This window comes from Mastomys coucha, unplaced genomic scaffold (assembly GCF_008632895.1).
Source record: "Mastomys coucha isolate ucsf_1 unplaced genomic scaffold, UCSF_Mcou_1 pScaffold22, whole genome shotgun sequence".
Lineage (NCBI taxonomy): Eukaryota > Metazoa > Chordata > Mammalia > Rodentia > Muridae > Mastomys > Mastomys coucha.
The window spans coordinates 84600295-84612548 of NW_022196905.1; the positions used below are offsets into that span (position 1 = coordinate 84600295).

The 12254-nt window shown below is 44.8% G+C and overlaps 1 protein-coding gene across 8 annotated transcripts in view; it reads left to right on the top strand.

The window, feature by feature from the left end:
* The window catches only part of Art3 (ADP-ribosyltransferase 3), an 82581-nt gene that overhangs the window by 35101 nt on the left and 35226 nt on the right, over positions 1 to 12254 (top strand). Inside the window, exon 2 of one of the 8 annotated variants that reach the window (XM_031391006.1) lies at positions 12113 to 12161. The exons of 6 other annotated variants lie outside the window; for them this stretch is intronic. The gene's annotated coding sequence lies outside the window, so the exon portion shown is untranslated. Of the gene's footprint in view, positions 1 to 3701; positions 3811 to 12112; positions 12162 to 12254 lie in introns of those variants that run through there. One more of the 8 variants, XM_031391007.1, reaches the window with a different exon arrangement.

Consider the following 12254-nt stretch of genomic DNA (forward strand, 5'->3'; position numbering starts at 1 on the left):
TCGAACTCAGAAATCCACCTGCCTCTGCCTCCCAAGTGCTGGGATTAAAGGCGTGCACCACCATCGACTTTTTATCATTTTCAATCACGTATTTGCATGTGTGTCTGTCTGGGGCATGTACAAGTGTCATCGTCAGAGGCAGGCAGCGTCCGGGGCACTGGGAGCTGGAGCTACAGGTGATCCTGAGCCGCCAGGATGAGTGCTGAGAACTGAACTCAGGTCCTCTGGGACAGCAGTTTGTTCTCTTAACCACCAAGCCATCCCTCCAGCCTCCTAAGCTTCATATTCTGTCTTTCCAGTGCTACTAGCTTCTTTTGTTGTTATTTCTCAAGTTGGACTATTTTCTGTTTTATATTCCAGGTCCACCTACTCAAAATTTCCCATTGAATTTAAAGGCACATCCCAGGAAGTGAGTCTAATTTCCGTCTTAAAAAAAAAGTATCATCTGTGTGCTCTGCTGAGCTTTCTCCTCCTGTAATTAAACGCTGTGACCAGAAGCAACCTGGGAGGAAGGCTTATCTCTGCTTACAGGTCACAGTCTGTCACTAAGGGAAGCCAGGAACTCAAGCAGGACCTGAAGCAGAGACCATGGAAGAATGCCGTGTCTCCTCTCCACTGGCTTGCTTCTTGCTCACTTTTTTCATATACCCCAAGACTACCTGCCTGAGGAGTAATAGCTCTGCCCGCAGTGGGGTGGGTCCTCCTCACATGAGTCAGTAATCAAGACAGACATGATCCCTAGCCAGTCTTCAGTTGAGGTTCCTTCTTACCAGGTCACATGAGGTAGTGTCAAGTTGACAATAAAAACTGTGATCTGGGGGCTGGAGAGATGGCTTAGTGGGTAAGAGCACTGACTGCTCTTCTGAAGGTCCTGAGTTCAAATCCCAGCAACCACATGCTGGCTCACAACCATCCATAATGAGATCTGATGCCCTCTTCTGGAGTGTCTGAAGACAACTACAGTGTACTCACATAAAATAAATAAATAAATAAATCTTAAAAAAAAAAAACCAAAAACTGTGATCCATTTGAGCTTTTAGTTAGTAATGCTTCCAAATGGTTGTTGACTTTAAAATGCTGGGGCTGAGGGTGTAGCTCAGAGGTAGAGCCTAGTGTATCCGCCTGGTGTATCTGTAGGTGCTCTATGGCTGATTCCTAAAATTCCCAATACAGTTTTCAGATCTAAAGAGATTAATGCAAGTTATCTGAGTATAATGTTGACTCTCCATTTGATACATTTCAGAAATGTGCAGTCACCTATTGTTAGTACCAAGGTCTTTTTTTCTTCAGTTCAGTTGTGAGCAGTGGACTAGAAATGGAAACTGTAACATTTCCTTTTATTAGAAATCAGCGTGACATAACAGGATCCTGTTTGAGGTTAGAGAAGACAGATGACTCACCCCTATGGGAAAGATTGCCAGGAGTCCAAAATAACAGGCCAGGGCTGAAGACAGCGATAGCCAAACCCAGATCCTTTAACCTGTGGTGGTACAGTGCCTGCAGCGATAGCCAAACCCAGAGCCTTTAAGCTGTGCTGGTACAGTGCCTGCTGTTCTTTTATATAGCACAGTAGTTTTAGAGAGCTGTTAGTGAATTTTGTTGTTGTTAAGACATTTTTAACACTGTGACTTCCTTACATTAAAATGCTGACCCAGAAGTCAGAACTGTCTGTCAGACCCTGAATAAGACCACAATGAAGGAAACAAATAGAAACTAGAAATAAATCATAAAAACACAAAAGTCCACTAAAACAGAGAAAAATGTGCATTTTCTTGTTGCCAAAAAGAGCCCCAGAGTGAGGGTGATTTTTGAAAAAAAGTTGTTTCTGAATTTAAGAGTTTAATCTTCTGGTAGTTTGACATAAGAAGATGTTTCAAAAACCGCATTCTGCTTATGCTGTCTGGTATCTGAAATAGATCTGTCAGGGGTCACATTTTATAAGCATCACTTCGTGTTTGATATGTACTGTCCCAGACGTTGCAGCCTTGGGCATGCGCACAGAAACAAGGGTCAGTTTCAGTAGTCCCCGCTATCTGATAGGCCTCCCTACGCTGGACAGAACCATTATGAGTCATGGTTCCGTGCCTTGTTGGCATCCCAGAAGGGGTGGAGTCCCAACTGCGGCTCAGCTCACACGCACAGGTGGTATAGAACTTCTGGTGATAAAGTGTCTGAAAGGGAGAGAAAGAGAGACAGCTTTCGGTCTCTCTTTCTGTGCATGTGGAGGCCTGAAGTTAATGTTGAGTGTCTTCTGGATTCCTCCATTTTATTGGTTGAGGCAGGTTCTCTTGAGCCCAGAGCTTGCCAATTCCAGCTGGTTTAGTTACCAGCTTGCCCTGAGGATGCCCTGGCACTGGGATTATGGGAGCTCTGTCATGTCTGCCTGGCTTTTCTGTGGGTTCTGGGATGTGGGGTCCAGTCCTCACCCTTGCCAAGCAAACGTTTGATGCATTGAGCCATGACCTCAGCTCCTGATAAATGGTACTGACAGTTGGAGCTACTGTACCAGTTCATGCTGGTCTGGTGTCAGCTGTCTTCAACCTGTTCCTGCGCTTAATAGACTCTTACCGGCTGCGTTAAGTCTATCGTGTATTTTGCTCTGTTAAACTGAGTGGTTTTAAAGTTTATGCTTTTATTGCTTTTGGAAATTGATTGAGTTTGAACTACAGAGAGTTTGAGCTGAATATTTCTCTACCTTTTTAGAAGAAAAATTATCAGATATAATAATAGTCATTGTCTGCTTTTTTTTTAACCCAGGAAACTCAGTACATCAACATTATTTTATGTATGACCAGACTTGTTTGTCTTGTAATGTTACTTTTTATGAAATCCACTGCCAAGCTAATCATATTAGTACATAATTAACCCATGTCGAAGCTGTCAACTTATTTTATTTTGAAAATGTATTTCTGCTGGGCGGTGGGGGCACACACCTTTAATCCCAGCACTTGGGAGGCAGAGGCAGGTGGATTTCTGAGTTCGAGGCCAGCCTGGTCTATAGAGTGAGTTCCAGGACAGCCAGGGCTGCACAGAGAAACCCTGTCTTGAAAAACCAAAAACAAAACAGAGAGAGAGAGAGAGAGAGAGAGAGAGAGAGAGACAGAGAGAGAGAGAGAGAGAGAGAGAGAGAGAGAGCACTGGCTGTTTTTGCTGAACCAAGGACTCGGGTTCAATTCCCAGTACTTCCATGTGACTCAACCATCTCTGACTCCAGTCCAATACTCTCTTCTGGTCTCTGAGGGCACTAGGCACATACATGGTACACAGACATACATGAGGCAAAACACCCATACATGAAATGAAATGGAAAAACAATTCCAAACACAGGGCGAGTTTGCATTCTGTAACCATCCTGGCTAGACTGCCCTCCTTTCTGTTCCTCTGCACTTCTCCAGGAGTTTGCTGTCTTTTGCATGTATTTGAGCCAGGAACAGTATGTAGTACAAAACAACTTCAGTGTCACCATAAGCTTCAGAGAGAGCATTTTCCTCCCAACAAAGGCAGCTCTATGCGCTGCCTACTGTTGGCCACCCAGAGCGGAACATGACTGCCAGGGTGATGGCGATGTTCATGTTAATTTTCCAAGCTGGAAAACAGCATGGCTATTGTTAGGGACTAGAAGCATGCAAGAGAGTAGCAGTGAGCAGCAGCGTTACAAACAGCTCGTGAGTTCAGTAACAAGGCAGCTGTGGGCAGGGGAGAGGGTCCGGGAAGCAGATGTGGGTCATACCACTCCTGGTCTAGCTGGAGGGTCTTGCGCTTCAAGGGACAAGTTCTGCACGTGAATATGAGAAGAGCCATGTGTGCAAGGTATGATACTGCATTGGACTTCCTGGTATTTTAATAGACTCTGACTCAAATAACCAGTTGTAGGGAACATTCCACTACATGCGGTTTGCCAGTTTGAACTAAAGGTTAGCTAGACCTCTCCAACGGAAGAGATCTACTCAGAAATGTAACAAAGGAGTTTGGAAGGACATTGTTGTGATTGCAATATTTTATTATATCCAACGTAACTGACTTTTGCATTCAAGACAAGAATAACTTTTTTAACACTTAGAGAAGCTATGAGTTTAGTGTTTTCCCCCCATTGAGTATATTTCTTTTCTTTCTTTTTCTTTTTCTTTTCTTTTCTTTTTTTTAAGGCTGGCCTCAAACTCAGAAATCCGCCTGCCTCTGCCCTCCAAGTGCTGGGATTAAAGGCGTGCGCCACCACTGCCCGGCGAGTATATTTCTTTATAAATAAGGTAAATAAGAGTCCTGTCATTCCCCTGCTTCCTGTTCTGCCTGAGACATACACTTTGTTTTCTCCCTGTGGTCTCAGCTTCCTAGTTCTTGCTTTTAATGCCTAGAGAAGTGAGCAGTGAAGGTGTGGCCAGAGAACGGTGTCCTTCCAGATTTGTTGCCCACCTCTGACCTTGCATCTGTACCTATTGGTGGCTGGGTGGCAAGGCAGATGGATGGATGGGTGGGTGGGTAGGTGGGTGGGTGAATGGGTGGGTGGATGAGTGGATGGATAGATGGGTGGGTGGGTGAGTGGATGGATGGATGGATGGATGGGTGATTGGATGGGTGGGTAGATGGGTGGATAGGTGGGTGGATGGATGGGTGTGGATGGAGGGGTAGATGGATGGATAGATGGATGGATGGATGGATGGATGGATGGGTAGATGGATGGATGGATGGATGGATGGATGGATGGATGGATGGATGGGTGTGGATGGAGAGGTGGATGGATGGATAGATGGATGGATGGATGGATAGATGGATGGATGGGTGGGGACCCAGATCATGGCTGCTACTTGTTTGCTGTCTGCAGTGTGCCGTAAAGTGTACAGCGTGTCTCCACTTCCACAGTATTTCAGTAAGAGAGAGCACATCTTCTTTTTAAAGAAGAAAACAAGGATCCAAAAGTGTGTGTAATGCTATCTTAGCCACTTAAAACAACCTATAAGAGTGAGGGTCAGTAGCAGAGGTAAACAGCACAGGAGAATTCCTTCCTGCTCCGTTGCAATAGGAAGGAAGGGAGACCTCAGAGGCCTGGCCACAACTCAAATACCAAGGCTTCCCTGACAAAGGAAGATTAGAGCAGGAGGCTGAGTATGGTCTCTAGTGGTCACGTTTACCTTCTGTGTAGCAACTCTCAGAGCATCCAGTGCATGTCCCACAGGTGAGGGGAAAGACCAAGGGGAAAGGTGACAGATCTGGTGTTGACACTTGACTGAGATGGACAGGAGCTGATGTCAGTCAGCCAGAGCTGATGTTTAATGCCGCAGGAATCTGTATCAGATGGAAGCCAAGCGACCTTCCATAGCCAATGGGGGAGAAGCAGGCAAGGAAACTGCTCCCTCCTTAGCCCACTGTTTCCCTATTGGCCACTTTCATTTCAAGTCCTTTCTTAGAGCCCCAGCAACCCTAGGAATTACCTCTTCCTTCATCCCAGGCCCCCTCATCTCTAGAACCTTTAGAGTTTATATTAAAAATATAATATATAAAATGGGAGGATCCCCAGGATCATCCAGGTAGCACATCCTAGTAGGGATAGATTTTCACTTGTGCGGCACAATCCCTAAGTGGAGTCTGGAAAGCCATGAGGTCTATAAACATGTCCTAAAACCAGGGACTCCAAAAATAGTTGTCAAGATAAGAATTGAGGATTAGAGGAAGAGAAAGGAGCAGCAGGCTTGGTGCTTGGGACATTTCCAGACCTGGTGGTCGCTAATGACCCGTGTCACTGTTCAATAGAAGCAGAAAAATCTCGAGAGGAGAGACCAGGGAAGAGACAAAGGTGTTCTTGCTCATCAGACTGAGGGGAGACTTAGTCAATGCAGTTTTCACATCTCAGCCAGAGACCTAGAAATACTTTTTCCCTAGAAAAATAGATCTGCTTTCTAGGCTAGCCGGCTAGAGTAGTTACCTCACAGTGATTTTGAAATAAACATTCTAGTGATCATGAGAAAAATTAGTAGAAAAGACTGAGTTTTCAGATGAAACTTGAATTAGTTACTGTTGATAAATGAGAACCACCTCTTAATTAGAATTAAAGGAAAGGGAGCCAAAGTTTGGTATCTTATCATAGATGGATATTCATCATAAATATACCTTACCTTACATGCTGGGGAAGACAGCTCAGTGTGTAAAGTCACTTAGCGCAAGCATGTAAATCAGGTAACCTGGCTTATCTAGACCCCAGTGTTGGGGCAGTAGAGATGAATAGATCCCTGAGCTCACTGGCTGGACAGTCCAGGTAAATTGATGAGCTACAGACCAGATTCGGTAGAATTCCTGGGTCAGAAAGCAAGATGGGATCAAATGAAGACACTCAACATCACACATGTGCTCACACATTCACACGTGCATGCATCCACCACAGAAACACCTACAGCATACACACAAAAGATCATCTGTACATAATTTAAAATAGTTATGTGCCTGGATGGCCCAGTTGGAGAAGCATAAGACTCTTAAAAAGTAAAAGGAAGGAAAGAAGGAAGGAAGGAAGGAAGGAAGGGAGGGAGGGAGGGACGGAGGGGAGGAGGGAGTGAGGGAGGCAAGCAGGCAAGCAGGCAGGCAGGCAGGCAGGCAGGGCCATAATGATGGCTCACTGGGTAAAGCAGTTGGCCTAAGTACCTGAGTTTGGAGCTCAAGACCAGAAGCTGGAGGTAGTAGTGCTCCTTTGTGACCTGAATGTTCCCATGTTGAGATTAGAGGCAGAGGCAGGAGAATGTGCTGACTCTCACAAGCCTGCTAGCTTGGACTACACACTAAACAGCAAGATGTCCTGTCTCAAACATGGTGGAGAGCAAGAAGCAGCACTAGGGACTGTCCTCCATGTGTGTGCTGTGGCATATGTGTGCCTACACTCACATGAACTCACCTATGCACGTGCTCACTATCATATACACACCACATGCACACAGATTAAAATATAGAAGTGGCGCTTGTAAAGAGTCGCAAATTGTGTTTTACAAGAACAGCCCCCGTGATCTTAATCTGACATCCTCCCAGAATACATTTATTCATTTTTGGCAAGAGAATTATGAAATGATGTTTCCTTCTAAGTGTTATATCAAGTGTTGTAATTTTGAACGACTTACTGATAATACTTTGATCTTCTTATTAAGTTCGTATCTGTCAGGAAGGATTGTTACCCATAGGAGGAGGCTGAGGAACTACTAAACGTGAGTCCTGAATCAGATCCTATAAAAAAGACATCAGTGGCAAATTTGGTCTGAAGTTTAGTTAGTGATGTGGTACCCTTGTTCATTCCCTGCTCTGGGGAATTGTATGATGGTTATAAGAGATGTTAACATTAAGGGAGGAAGTGAGGGACAGGGACTTTCTTTATACCTCTTTAAAAAAAAAAACAATTTTCTTTTGTCTAAAATTAACTCAAAAGTTTCAAAATTATTGTACGTGGTTGCATAGTGCTTATGATGATCATCAGTTTAAATGTAGAAACCATAGAAAGAACTTTATATGATGCCTGACGATTGAAATCTGTGGAAACAGGATCAGACAGCTCAAATTGTACCAGTTACCTGAAATAAAGCGGTTAATGCAGAAACGCTCACCTAACTCAAAGCCGTGCACCACCAAGCTGCATGTGCCTGGTTGCTAGAACAGTCTCCAGCTGTTAACCCTGTGGTCCTGGGTGGCAGTTGCTCAGCCACGAGCTCTGTGAAGATGTTTGTGGCTGGACATGCCTTGGTGCCCAGGTCTAAAGTCAGCATCTTTGTGTCATTCTCTTTCTTTTTGAAGCTTTTGCTAATTTTTTACGTGTATGAGTATTTTGCCCGCATGGAGGTGTGTGCACCAAGTGCATGCCTGGTGCCTATAGAGTCCAGAAGAGGGCATAGAGACCGTTGTAAGCTGCCATGTTGGTGCTGGCAGTCAAAGCAAGGTGCTCTGAGAACAGCAGCTTTCAACAGCTGAGCCATCTCTCTAGCCCCCTGTGTCATTTCTTTATGCCCAGTTTAAGAATTCACTTTTCCAGGCAGCCACTTGTGCACAGAGCGGCCCTGTACCTCTGATACTCTTCCCTGCATCTCAGTTTGCAGTGTTCCCAAGCCACTTGCTTTTAGCCATAATTTTCTTCTCATTTTCACACTTACTATGTGCCCAATATATGTGCGCGCTCTTTCTCTCTCTCTCTCTTTCCCTCTCTCTCTCTGTCCGTCTCTCTTTCTCTCACATTTCCTTTCATAGTACAATGAAGGGACCCATTGTCCCCATTTGATGTATGTGGGTACAGGGGAAAGGCATGTGTACAACGCCACACGGTGACTGAGCAGTCTCATGGCCAGAAACAGCTGGGCTGGGATCTGCACTTGGCCATTTTTGTTTTTTGTTTTTGTTTTTGTTTTCAGTTAGGGCTCCAGCTGCATAGTTTTAAAACATACACACAGCAAAGCAGGGGCATAATAGTAAGGCACAGAGTTGGTATACTTTAAAACAATGTGAAAGTACAGTAAAGTCAACATTTATTATCACTTTTGAGAGAACTTTGATGTCCACTCGTGCCTTTTTATCACCTGTATGTATCTATGTACGTATGTATGTATGTTTGAACACACACATACACACACATAAAGCAAAACAAAACCTAACCAGGTCTGAAGGTACCTACCCCTCCTGGGAGGTGGAGGCAGGGGAATCTCTCTGAGTTAAAGCCCAGCCAGATGATATACACAGTGAGACCCTGTCTCAAACAAACCAACCAACGAAGCAAAACTCCAAAGCTTGTCCAGCACCGGAACACTGGCCCTATAAAATGTTTAAAATTGAAGACAAAAAAGATACTATGTGACTTGGGGTGGAGTCACCCTGTGGGGGTCTGAGACACGGAGAGACACGGAGCCTTGCATCTCGAGCATCACGTTACTCCGAGAACTAGTTAAGTGGAGAGCTGGCAAAATGCATATATTAACACTTAGAGACTTCATAACCGCCACAATTTTAGGAATCAGTCACTGCCGATTCATTCATAGGTTCAGATATATTCATCTTGATCTTTCCATTTTCTTGCAGCAAAAATACCCTAATTATTTAGGAGGTGAGAAAAGTAAAAGGGATTTCCTATCTATTTATACACAGAGTGCGGGATTGTCCAGTCCCCTGCAGAAGCAGCTTATCGTTGTGTTTCTGTGCTTATGGCTTTTTCTCCCTAGGTTGTTGAGTTAGATTTTTTAAACAGAAGCAACTCATGTTTTTGTTTTGTGTTTTTAGTTTGTGGAAACCGTGGGGTATTGGAGCACACACTTGCCTAAGAACTCTGAAGGTCCTGGCTCTTTTAGTTTGATCCTTCCTCCCTCCCCCCCCCCCTTCCCTTTTTAAATCATAGTTCAGATTGTGCCTCAAACTCATAATCCTCCTGCCTCAGCCTCCATGGCTGGCTTATGTTGTTGTTTGTTTCATTTTATTTGTTTTGCCTTGGAGACAGGGCCTCACTGTGCAGCCCTTATTGTCTTAGAATTCACTGTGTAGACCAGAATGGCCTTAAACTCACAGAGACTTGGCGAATGTTGGGATTAACATGCAAGCCCTCTCCTGGCCTGAGGTTTTGTTTGTTTTCTTAATACCTATACATTTTTTTAAGATCTTTTTTTTTTTTTTGGCCTTAACATTAAAAGAGTATCAGCAGACTCGTTCTGGTTTCTAAGTAAAAACCTGTGACTTTTTGTCTAGGTTCTCAGTCCATTTTCCCACGTATAGATAGCTCAAAAGACAAAGATGTGCCGTCCTTTGTCTGCCGCTGAGCTGTCTAACTGTATGTTCTGGCCACTCCAGACTGGATGGGCAGCTAAGTCAAAGGACTAAGTGACTTGAACAATCTAGAAAAGGAAATAGCAGCACTGAGTTGTGTTAAGGGTGGAAACTTAGTTAAGAGAAAACACAGGCCAACCGCATAAGACTCAGCTCTCAAGTTTGGACATGCTTGACAAAGAAATGAGGCCTACAGAGTAAATTATCCATGGGATGGACAACTAGATGCGTTATACTAGCACTAAAGGGCGGAGGGGCTGGGGGGGGGGGTGCACTGAGGTGCAAGAAATCCGTGAGCCCGGAGTCAGTTCTTCAGGAATTAGAACTCGTTTTCCTATAGATGCTAAAATGGTAACAGTTCACTTTGTGGGGGTCCTTAAATCAGGATCCTTGTCTGTTAAGTCATACTTCCCCCTCATTTGCCCTGTGTGAAATAAAGTGGAAAAGGGAGGGAGGGTTGAGGGAGGGAGGGAGGGAGGAGGAAGAGAAAGACGGTGGTAGTGGTGGTGGTGGTGGTGGTGGGATGCTGGCGCTGTTATTGGCCCTAAGCCATGTAAGAATGCTCCCAGACCCAGACCGGTTCACCATCTGCCACCCTCACACAAGGATTGTCCCTGCCTGCTAAATTTGCTTCCTCTCTTCTAAAAGTTAACGTTTCCTGTTTCAGAAGGGAACACGTTTACAGTTCTAAGACAGCAGTAAGTAGCTATGTTTAGGTTTCTTTTAAACCGATGTTTTTGGCCGATGTTTCCACAGCAGTTACTTCATGGGGGTTTCCAGCTTTGGGAGCAGAGGCAGGAATTGCACGTTTGATTACAACATCCACCAAGCCGCAGGGAAGACTAGCCTTTCCTCCAGGCTGTGCGATGGTTCACTTATTTAATAGTGCTTTAAAGAAGACTGTGTGCTAGCTGAAAGTGAAAGCTTTCCTTGCCTGGTCAGCTCTCTTACCTCGGAGGGCACCTATGATAACTTAGGTCCTGTCTCCCGTTGATTTTGTCCTCGGTCTCTGGGTTTGTTGTTTGTTTGTTTGTTTGTTTTGACATCTTACAGCTGAAAACAAATTGCTATCGCTTGTTTTCCATCCCATTTTGTATTCTCTGGAGAAAGAAACGTTTTTCAGGTAGAGATGGTTAAAGTGGAGTTGGGCACAGTGGTTCACACCTTCAAGCCACATGCGATTGGGATGACAAGGGCTTACAGACAAGGGTTAACAAGGGTTACAGACAAGGCTTACAGACAAGGGGAACAAGGGTTACCTAGAAGATGTGTCTAGCAGGAAAGCATGGATTTCCCGGGGGGCTGTGCCACTTCCACACTTGGCATTCCAGAAAGGCATAAAAGACCCGCGAACCCCGGCTGGAACAGGTCTTCCGGTTCCACCTCCTGCACTTCACTCACTGCCTGGCCTGCCCTCACCGCTGAACCATAGCAGGCAGGCAGACTGCTTGTTGTAGCTCAGCATTGGCCTAGGCATGGTGACTCCCAGTACTCAGGAGGCTGAATCAGGAGGAGTCCGTATTTGAGCCAACTGGGCTATATAGCAAGACTGTCTCAAACAAACAAACAAACAAACAAACCCCAGACAAACAGAAAAGATGCTAGAAAGGAATCTCAGACAGGGGAGGGCTTGCCTGCTTGCAGGAATCCCTGGGTTTGATCCCCAGGACTGCATAAACCAGGCTCTGTGGCACATGTCTGCAATCTAACACTGGAGAGGCAGAGGCAGAGGCAGAGGCAGGAGAATCAGGAATTCAAACTCATCCTTAGCTACATGATGAATTGGAAGCCAGCCTGGGCTGCAAGAAACTCTTAAAAAACAAAAACAAACAAACAGCAACAACAACAACAAATTAGCTACTTGGGTATTTTGAAACTTCCTGAGTCAGGTGTGGTGGCTCACACGTACAATCCCAGTACTTGAGTATAGCAGGAGGCCAGCTTGGTCAACATAGCAAATTTCACATCAGCCTAGACTAGAGACCCTATCTGAACAAACCAAAAGGAAAAAGTCTTTCTTGTAGCCACATTTGGAGGAGGGGGGGAGGAAAAAAACAAGTGAAATTATTACCAATTTTCTTACTTAGATCATTGTATCTAAAGGGCACACTTTCTGACTGTTTAAATTCCCTCAAGATTTTATATTGACAGCCCTCAGCATTTACATACTAAATTCCCATCACAAATAATTGATTTATATTTAGAATTCCTGAAAAGTCAAGTTCAAAACCAGATGCAAATACTTCCGTTGTTCCAAGCATTGGAAGCTTCCCAGCAAACCAATCACAGCTTTAAAAATTAAATAAAACTAAATGTCCTGAAACCTTTTAGTTTCCTCTTCACACAGGTCATTCAGAGTACTCTGTGTAGACCCGTGGTGACTGGGAGCTGGACAGGTGGGTACAGCTCTCCTCTGGATGGAAGTAGCATTTTCCTCCATGAAACTCCACCAGCTCCCTTTTCCCTCCCTCCCTCCCTCCCTCCCTCCC